Source organism: Sinocyclocheilus grahami, unplaced genomic scaffold (assembly GCF_001515645.1).
Source record: "Sinocyclocheilus grahami isolate Dianchi unplaced genomic scaffold, SAMN03320097.WGS_v1.1 scaffold447.1, whole genome shotgun sequence".
NCBI classification, from domain to species: Eukaryota; Metazoa; Chordata; class Actinopteri; order Cypriniformes; family Cyprinidae; genus Sinocyclocheilus; species Sinocyclocheilus grahami.
The window spans coordinates 761901-771743 of NW_015505626.1; the positions used below are offsets into that span (position 1 = coordinate 761901).

The 9843-nt window shown below is 36.5% G+C and overlaps 1 pseudogene; it reads left to right on the top strand.

Annotated features, from left to right (window-relative positions):
• The first annotated feature begins 1053 nt into the window (after positions 1 to 1053).
• LOC107552356 (regulator of G-protein signaling 14-like) overlaps positions 1054 to 9843 on the top strand; it is a 16290-nt pseudogene continuing 7500 nt past the window's right edge.

Genomic DNA, 9843 nt, shown 5'->3' on the forward strand with positions numbered 1-9843 from the left:
ACCATACAGACGGTTCCTTATGCTTTCAAAATGCTCTCGAGGTATTTTGATGTCATACACCGATCGGTCTGCACACGCAAACAAAATATAGAAATCCTGGCCAGGACGCGTCCTGGGAAAATGGCACGTATGGTCACCCTAATGTAAATAAACAGCCCGGTGTCATGAAAATGCGTATAAATAGCACGCCAAATAAAAACGAAAAATCGTGGTATTGATACGCAAAAATGGACTTTGGCGTGCATATGATACGCATGTGTTTGGCGTGCATAAAACACGCAGTTTTCGAGTGCATATGATACCAATTTTTTGAGCGTGCATAAGATACGCAGTTTTCGCGTACATATAATACGCATCTACCCCACAACCCTAAACCTACCCATCGCGTAGCATATACACGCCAAAGTCCATTTTTGCATATCAACACCAAGAGTTTTCGTTTTTATTTGGCGTACTATTTATACGCACTTTCATGAGATCGGGTTGAATACTGTATCATATTTTAAAAATGTCATACCATGACCTGAGCAGCTAAATTAAAAAAGAAAAAGCTTTTAAAACACGATTTTTTTTTTTAGCAAGCACTGTAAACATATGCCCATATAACGATGCTACATAAAAATAAAGAAATAAAGAAAATTAAATCACATTTATTCTGACTTATTCTGAGCAGGGGGAGATATGCTCTTTATAGTTTTGATCCAGAATTAACTAATTTAATTTAATTTAATTTAATTTATGTTGTGCAATATCAAAAAAAAAATGTCATACCATGACCTGAGCAGCTAAATTAAAAAAGAAAAAGCTTTTAAAACACGATTTTTTTTTAGCAAGCACTGTAAACATATGCCCATATAACGATGCTACATAAAAATAAAGAAATAAAGAAAATTAAATCACATTTATTCTGACTTATTCTGAGCAGGGGGAGATATGCTCTTTATAGTTTTGATCCAGAATTAACTAATTTAATTTAATTTAATTTAATTTATGTTGTGCAATATCAAAATAATAAAAGTCCTTTAAGCGGTCCGCGCATGCGCGACGCGTCAGCTGATTCTCCGTTCACCTGTTTGAAGATGAAGCGCTCAAACGCACATGAACGCGTGTCGCGCAGGTTAAACGCACGCTGTCTCTAGTGTTCACGACTGCAGGTAATATGGTGGCGATTAGAGGTTTAAGCCAAAGCTTCTCTCGGCTGGCCAGAGGAGCATCTTTACAGATCAAATTCAGCAAGAGTCGCGTGTTGAAGATGCGCTCGAACTCGTACCAGGTGAGCGGACAGGTGGATGCAAATTATTTTATTTTATAGAATGATGAAAATCTGTATGAATACAAACGCATTTGGTTACATTTATCGTTAATATAAGATACTAAAAAAAGTATCTCTCTTTCTCTATATAGGATGTTTATTATATTTGAAAATTTTTGTTATTCTTTTTTTAAATTTTTTTTTATTTGTTGTCCATGTAGTATTATTTTAGCCTCAAATGGCTTTTGCTTTTTGCTTCTTATTAGAGACAATTTAGTTTTAATTGAGACTGTTAATCCACTGATGATTGGCACATTACAGCAAATTTAACAAGCTGTTAGGTAAGATAAGCAAAATGATAAAGTTAATATAAATATTTAGTTTTCTGACAACTTCCCCTGATCTGACAGTAATCCATTATGTTTATAGATTCATTGATTATTATTTTTCACAGTAGTCTCTCTGCTCTGATTCACAGCACGTGTGGCATCACAGTATGACAAATGCTGTGAAAAATGTTGCTTCATTTCTCTCCACATGAAAAGACGTGGACGTTTCATTGTGCAAGTTCTCAGGCCTGTTGTGCATGTTTCCATACTATACTTTAGTAACCAAGAAACTGGTTACTTTACGGACTGTTTAAGTACATTTGTGGCCCCTAACGGGTTGAGGTTATCCACCGTGGTTGGTTATTTGATTCTCTCATTCATCAGGTCCGTTTGAGTGCATAAGCGCAGGGGTAGGTGGGCTGTAGCGTAGGCCTCATACCACACAAAGGGTTGCTTACAGTCGAAAGAGAGGTTTAGTCAGAGTAACCGCAGTTCCTCTTGCGGTGTGTTGCTATGGTAAGACTTCCCTTTGAAACAGGAAGTGACAGAGCTGTAAGAAAGAGGGCTGGCAGGCAGCGTAGCTGTAGAGGGGAACAGTTTGTAGCGACGTCCTCGGTGTGGGCACGGTCGACCCTACCCTGATGTGGCCATGTCCAAGAAAATGAACACTCTGGCAGTGCCAGCGGGTCAGATGGTAAGTCTGGTTCAGGCCTGCTGGTGGTTTTTCTCCAGCTCAGAGATGCAGCTTCACTGATTGGTTCGGTTTGATGGGTGTGTGGTTGTGTGCATATGTTCAGAGTTGTTTCATTGTAGGTTCATGATCATGTGTTTAATCTTCCATTTCAGCAATCCAAACATGATTTGATGAATATTTGCAATCCAGAAGGTGATGGGTTTTGGTTTGTGGTGTTTAGTTGAGCATTTCAACTGTGAGAAATTCCGATTGTGGCACAGGGAGATAAGTGAGCGGTTTGCTTTGAGGAGTCGCAAATGTGTTGCTGCTGTTTCATGACAGGTGTTTTCTTCTGGTTGGCTTGTTTAACTAGTTTTGGCCCGTTTTTCCATCCACAATCAGTCAGAGGGGACTTTGCATTTACAAATTGCTCTGTGTGTGTTTTATTTGAGGACAAAACTGTCCCCAGACGTTCAGCTGAATCTGACAAAGCAGCTTTGGAGAAGTCTAGGGATGTCTTCAGGGGCTAAGATGATTCGCAATTGGAACTAAAAGTCACTGGTTCAATTCCGGGGGAATCTGTGAACCGATAAGATGCGTAGCTTGAATGCAATGTAAACTGCTTAGGACAAGTGTCTGCCTAAATCGTACAAGTAAATATAATGCTAAACATTCAGCAGTGTTTATTTTAGATAAAAGGAATAGTTCATCCAAACGTTAAAATATGCTGATAATGTACTCATCCTCAGGATATCCAAGATGTAGATGAGTTTGTTTCTTCATGGGAACAGATTTGGAGAAATATAGCATTACATCACATGCTCCGCAATGGATCCTCTGCAGTGAATGGGTGCCGTCAGAATGAGAGTCCAAACAGCAGAAGTAATCCACACCACTCCAGTACATCAATTAACATGTTGTAAAGCATAAAGCTGTGTGTTTGTAAGAAACAAATTCATCATTAAGATGTTTATAACTTTTTTTAACATTTTTAACCAGCCCATAATCCACAGTAACGCTTTCTCCAAAAATAAAATCATTTCTTCTAAAGTTTTAATTTCTGAGTGAACTTTTCCTTTAAGTCTGTAGGGTAAGAATTAGATTTATATATAATATAATATTATATATTTATATAATATTATATAACATTCTCCCTAGAAGTGCAGTAAGTCTTACAAAAATCCCTTTGGGCACAAGCTTTCAATTCCTTTTCTTTCTTTTTTTTTTTTATAAAAAAAAAATGCAAAGTTATAGTTTGCAGTTATTGCAATTAACTTGTATAAAAGAAAATCCATGGTGTGTCTTTATTTAGATGGCTTGCAAATTGTGTTTAAGAAATGCGAATGCATGATGAGCCGCTGAGAAAATAAGCATTTTGAATCAGGTTTTCACATTGTTTCCATGGCAAAGATACTTTCTATCACACAAACATGTTTTTGCCCAGTGGGCTGAACGGTAACCTCACTAAATGTGACATGCTGTTTGAGTCGTGTCATGTCTCCCTAATGAACTTTTTCTAACTTCAAACACACCCATTTCCTGTGTGAGTGTACAGCTCAGAAAAAGAAAAAAAAACCATGCAGCTGTTAAAATGTGATTTCCTGTGATGCATTAATTCATGACTATGATACAGGCCTCCATTGATTTCATGGTAGACTGATTGTTTTTGTTTGGTCTTGCAGACCCAGGCAGTTTCTGATGGGGGTGAGTGTTATTTCTTTACACTAAACTTACTGTTCTTGTCAGTCTTGTGATCCGATCACAAGTGGGTCACCCAGTGCATCATGTCAATCACTTAAACCACTTTTTATGCATGTCTTACTCATCTCTAACTGCCATTTCCAAACAGAGCTCAACTTCAAGTTATCAAGTCGTGGCAGCAGTTCCAGCCTATCAGAGAGCTCGAGCAGTTCAGGTGGTCCTCAATGTGCTGATGGTCCAGCCAGTCGGGTGGTCAGCTGGGCGGTGTGTTTCGAACGCCTGCTTGAAGACCATGTCGGTGTGCGATACTTCACCGTAAGATTTAATGCAGATTTTTATGAAGCAAACGTTGAAATAATTTTCGATATTCTTAGTAATATTTCAAGATGAACGCTTACCGGACTGATGCAGCTTAACTTGATTATCCAGACATCAATATTTTTCAAAAAATCAGTGAATATCAAATATGATCATCAGGCTTTTGAGGAACGTTTATTTGTTCATCTCTCAATCATCATTGTATGATCTCGTATTATGTTTTGATCATCAAACTAAACATTTAAATATCATCTTACTAAGACATTGTTGGAGATATAGAGTGACCACTGATATTTCTATAATTTTATGTTGGTATCTTTTATACTGTTCTAAAGATCTCATTGATTTACATTACAAGCTATCAGAATTTCATCTTAATTTTGTAACATATAAATATCAGCATTTGTTCCAAATTGCATATTTTTGCTCACTTTGGGCCTCTGAATAAAACTTTTTTTTTTTGTGTATTTCTTTGAGTGTGAGCATTTAGAGAAATACCACACCCATATACAAGATTTATATCATTGTTAGGGATTGTGAGTTAAACAAACCTCTTGTTTTTGCAAGTAATATGAATGCTATTACTTTTCAAGAGATATGGCTTTCGCTTCTGATATGAAATTAAACAATTTGTTATTTTTCCATGTTGTTGGCAGTAGCATTAGACATTAGCATAATCAAATATTTCTTCTCTTCGCATCCAAGCAGTTGATCAGGATTTCAGCTTATTAAAACTAATTTTATGTGTCAGGATGTAGCAAGTTGATGCACAGGTCATGATAAAAAGGAAGCATTCATTCGTAAAAACACAATTTACACCTAGAGCTTTTGTTAATTAAATGTGTGAATCATTGAAGTGTTGTGGTTTTTCTCTCTCTTTCTTCCTGTCTCACAGGAGTTTCTCAAATCAGAGGTGAGTGCTGAGAATATCCTGTTCTACCAAGCCTGTGAAAAGTTCAAGAATATCCCACCCACTAAACTGGAAGAGGTATGCAAAATACATTTTTTTTTTTTTTTTTTTTTTTTTTTTTACTTTCAAGATGAAAATGTTTAATGTAAAGGGAAAATCAAATTTAAAAAAGAAAATCTTATTTAAACCCATTTAAACTTAATCCTATTTAAATTTGAATTTTGGATTTCGGAAGATACATTATAACTTAAAATTAGTATACAAACCCAATTCCAAAAAAGTTGGGACACTGTACAAATTGAGAGTAAAAAAGGAATGGAATAATTTACAAATCTCATAAACTTATATTTTATTCACAATAGAATATAGATAACATATCAAATGTTGAAAGTGAGACATTTTGAAATGTCATGCCAAATATTGGCTCATTTTGGATTTCATGAGAGCTACACATTCCAAAAAAGTTGGGACAGGTAGCAATAAGAAATTTGAAACTTCCACATCATTGCATTCTGTTTTTATTCACAATTTGTACAGTGTCCCAACTTTTTTGGAATCGGGTTTGTATATTATTTTTAGGTAAAACTGAATGTACAGAAACTGGATTTGTTATATTGATGTTTAATATGTTAAATATGCAGTCATGTAAAATTGAAGAAGAAAAAAAATACAGGACAGTCTTCTTAAAGCCATCTAGGGTTTAATGCCTTTCTCAAGAGCACGATAGCGGACCATGTGTCTCCATCGACATTGTAAGCTATTGATGAAATGTAACACAACTAGGATCTTGCACCTCATTTAATGCTTTTAATGCATTTCCTTTTGTCATCTTAGTAGCCCTGATTAAAAACCCTTAGTTTACCATACCAACATCCCAATGATATATTCACTAAATGCCGTTTTCGCACATTGATTTGTGCTTGTGTGTTTGTCATCTGCATCTGCACTTTGTTTCTTCTCTGTATGATCTGAATCTATAGTCATAACTAGAAATCAAAGGCAATTATCACCCTACAACTCTCAAATGTCCCCCATCAGCTGAAGAAAGAGGCGCGTTCCATCTACGACAATTTTCTTTCTGAAAGCTCTCTGCATGCGGTTAATATCGACGATACGGCCCAGATGGAAGAGAGCGCATTAGAGACGCCTACACCCGACATGTTCAATAAAGCACAGGGACAGGTACGAGATATGGGTGGGTGGCATGATAAAAATCACATGCCAATACTGTCATGAAATATCATAAATATTACTTTTTCTGGAAATGTAATGAGCAAAAGCGATTTGTGTATTTAGAAACTATGCTGTAAAGCATCTTTTGGATAATATGATACTTACTTTACAAATAAGCCCCTCCTTTATTTTGAGATTTAGACCAAAAGATCAAAATTTAAACCAAAAGATCACATTATTCATAACAAATGATGTTTTGCTGCAATTGCTTTACATGAGTTCTGACTATAAATACCCAAAGAAAGTCTCAAATGATTTACTGTAACTGTGGTTTATTCTTTTCCCCTGCTGTAGATCTTCAAGCTGATGAAAATGGACAGCTACACGAGGTTTGTCCGCTCTCCACTGTACCAGAACTGCATGCTGTCTTGTGTGGAGGGTTGTCCTCTACCCAACATTGGAACCCCGGAGCCCAAAAGCAAAATGTCCAAAAAGAGTGCAACGCCACCTAGTAACAGAAAGGTAACTCATTTAAAATCCATTGAAGGCATGGAGTTACTTGAGAAATGACTTTGGAATCAGTACAATTTTTAAAAATGTTCTAAAGTCATTCTTGTGACACAAACTAACCCTAGTCATATCAAGTCAGACTGTTGACTAAAGGCAGAAGGTTTGCCACTTATTCTGATCAAGATCTGACAGGATGTGTAAACGTGAAGTGACCATAAAAATTGAAACAAGGTCGTGGTTATACACTAGTTCAGCCTGTCTAAATGTTCAGTCTCAGGCATATGTACACTAGTTCAGTCTCAGGCATAATTCTGAAATGTACAGTTTCTACACTACCATTCAAAAGTTTAGGGTCGGTACCGCACCCCCCCCCCGGTTGATAAAAAAAACAGTAAAAACTGTAATATTGTCAAATTTAAAGTAACTGCTTTCTATGTGAATATATAGTAAAATTTAATTTATTTCTGTGATTTTTTTTAAAGCTGAGTTTTCAGCATCATTACTCCAGTCTTCAGTGTCACATGATCCATCAGAAATCAGTCTAATATGCTGATTTGGCATTCAAGAAGGGTTTCTTATCGATGTTGAAAACGGCTTAATTATAATTTGATTGGTACAGCCTGTTTTACATATCTTGCCAGTAAAATAATAGTGATTAACAACATGAATCACACAAATGTGTAATGCTTAAAGGAACTCTCCACTATTTTTGAAAACAGGCTCATTTTCCAACTCCCCTAGAGTTAAACAGTTGAGTTTTACCATTTTTGAATCCATTCAGCCGATCTCCGGGTCTGGCGGTAGCACTTTTAGCTGCAGCTTAGCATAGGTCATTGAATCTGATTAGACCGTTAGCATCTCGCTCAAAAATGACCAAAGAGTTTTGATATTTTTCCTATTTAAAACTTGACTCTTCTGTAGTTACATCGTGTACTAAGCGATTTTCTAGGCCGATATGGCTAGGAACTATACTCTCATTCCGGCGTAATAATCAAGGAACTTTGCTGCCGTACCATGGGTGCAGCAGGTGCAATGATATTACACAGCGCCTGAAAATAGGCTTATTGGAAGTTACCTAGCTGGGCACTATTTTCAGGCGCTGCGTAATATCATTTTTCATATCAATATCAAAGTTCCTTGATTATTACGCTGGAATGAGTTTTTCCGTCGGTCTTGGTACACGATGTAACTACAGAAGAGTCAAGTTTTAAATAGGAAAAATATAAAAACTCTTAGATCATTGAATCTGATTAGACCGTTAGCATCTCACTCAAAAATGACCAATGCTAAGCTACAGCTAAAAGTGCTACCGCCAGACCCGGAGATCTGCTGAATGGATTCGAAAATGGTAAAACTCAACTGTTTAACTCTAGGGGAGTTGGAAAATGAGCCTATTTCCAAAAATAGTGGAGTGTTCCCTTAAAGTTATTTCATTAGTTGGAAATACTCAATTAAAATGGTTATCAGGAGTGAGCTATTGCAAACTAGTATAAACTTGATCGTCATGAAATCTAGTTTACATGAGGAGTTAATCACATTTGGATCTATATGCCAATGAATCTGCATGGAACAGAGACCCCAAACATGAGCTATAAAATGCTAAATTTGTTTAGATTTAGACTGTACTGAATAGAAAGTTTTTGCATGCAGATCTTGAATCGGGGCTTTTTTTTTGTCACCTTTGAATAACTAGTGAGTAGTTTTGTTCCACTGGTTTGTTGCTTTATAATGTCTATATTGCAAAATATATATAGTGCTTTTTTTAATATATTCAGCTTAGTTTAAGGTGCAGTAGAAATACTCTATTCTGACACTACTTGCATGGATGCTGTTAATATGGGCTCTGAAATGAATCTGCGTAGCATACAGTGCAAGTATGAGCTGTTTAAAATGGCCTAATTGTGTGAGCGTGTTGTCACTCCACCGTGGAAATTTGATGCTGTGTCAGTGAGCTATTAGTCTGTGAACCACAGTGAAAAGTCCTTATACGTGTATAACTCTGTGTTTTGGAACAGAGTGTTGAGTTGAAAGTGCCCTCATCCGACAGCAAGACCAACAGGAAGAAGAGGTTAGAGAAGAGAGGCTCATGGGGAGGTACCATCTGACTCAGCGCTTCTCTATCTGTGTGCAGCATCTTTGTGGACGTGTCTGCAGTGCATGCCACTGTCTCAAAAAGAGTCGCTCTCATGAACATGCATATTTCATGTGACTAATGGTTTGAAGTTACCCATAGTTAAAAGGCTCATGCAATGCATTGCAAACGGTCATAATTTATATACAAAAAGTAATTTTCTTCTCTGATCTTAGCCACTGATTTGAACACTTCATTTGAAGGGGTGTGTCTGCTGTGAGACTTCAATGGAAACAATATGCATCACTATACATGTAGAACTCTTCTCGCGGAAACTTACCGATTACCTACTGTAACAATTTTGATCATAGCATTGTATTTTGATCTTCTCTCATCGCATCCAAGGTTGCAGCACTGCACTGTAGCCGAACACGGTCATGTCTATATGATAACCGATAATCTCCTTACTGCAACATAATTACTGCACAGATACTAATTAATCCTAACTATCATAATGCAAACACAATGTAAATAAGAGCAGTGTAAGTTTTATCATTGATTATAACAGGAGTCTTGGCGAAAATGCAGAAATCAAATCACTGATAGATTTGCGCTGCTCCAGAAATTATAAAGAGAACCATCTTTAATCTTTGTTTCAGAAGGGTAGAAAATAATTCATGTCTTAAACTAGGGTGTTTTGAGTTTTGAAACTTACAGTACACTTTTAAAAACAAAGGTTCTTTATTGGCATCAATGGTTCCATGTGGAGTCTTGAACATCCATGGAAACTTTCAAATGCAGAAAAGGTTATTTTATAGTGAAAAAAAGGTTCTTTAGATTTTTAAAATGTTCTTCAAAATGGTTCATTTAAAGGGGTCATATGATGCGATTTCAATTTTTCCTTTC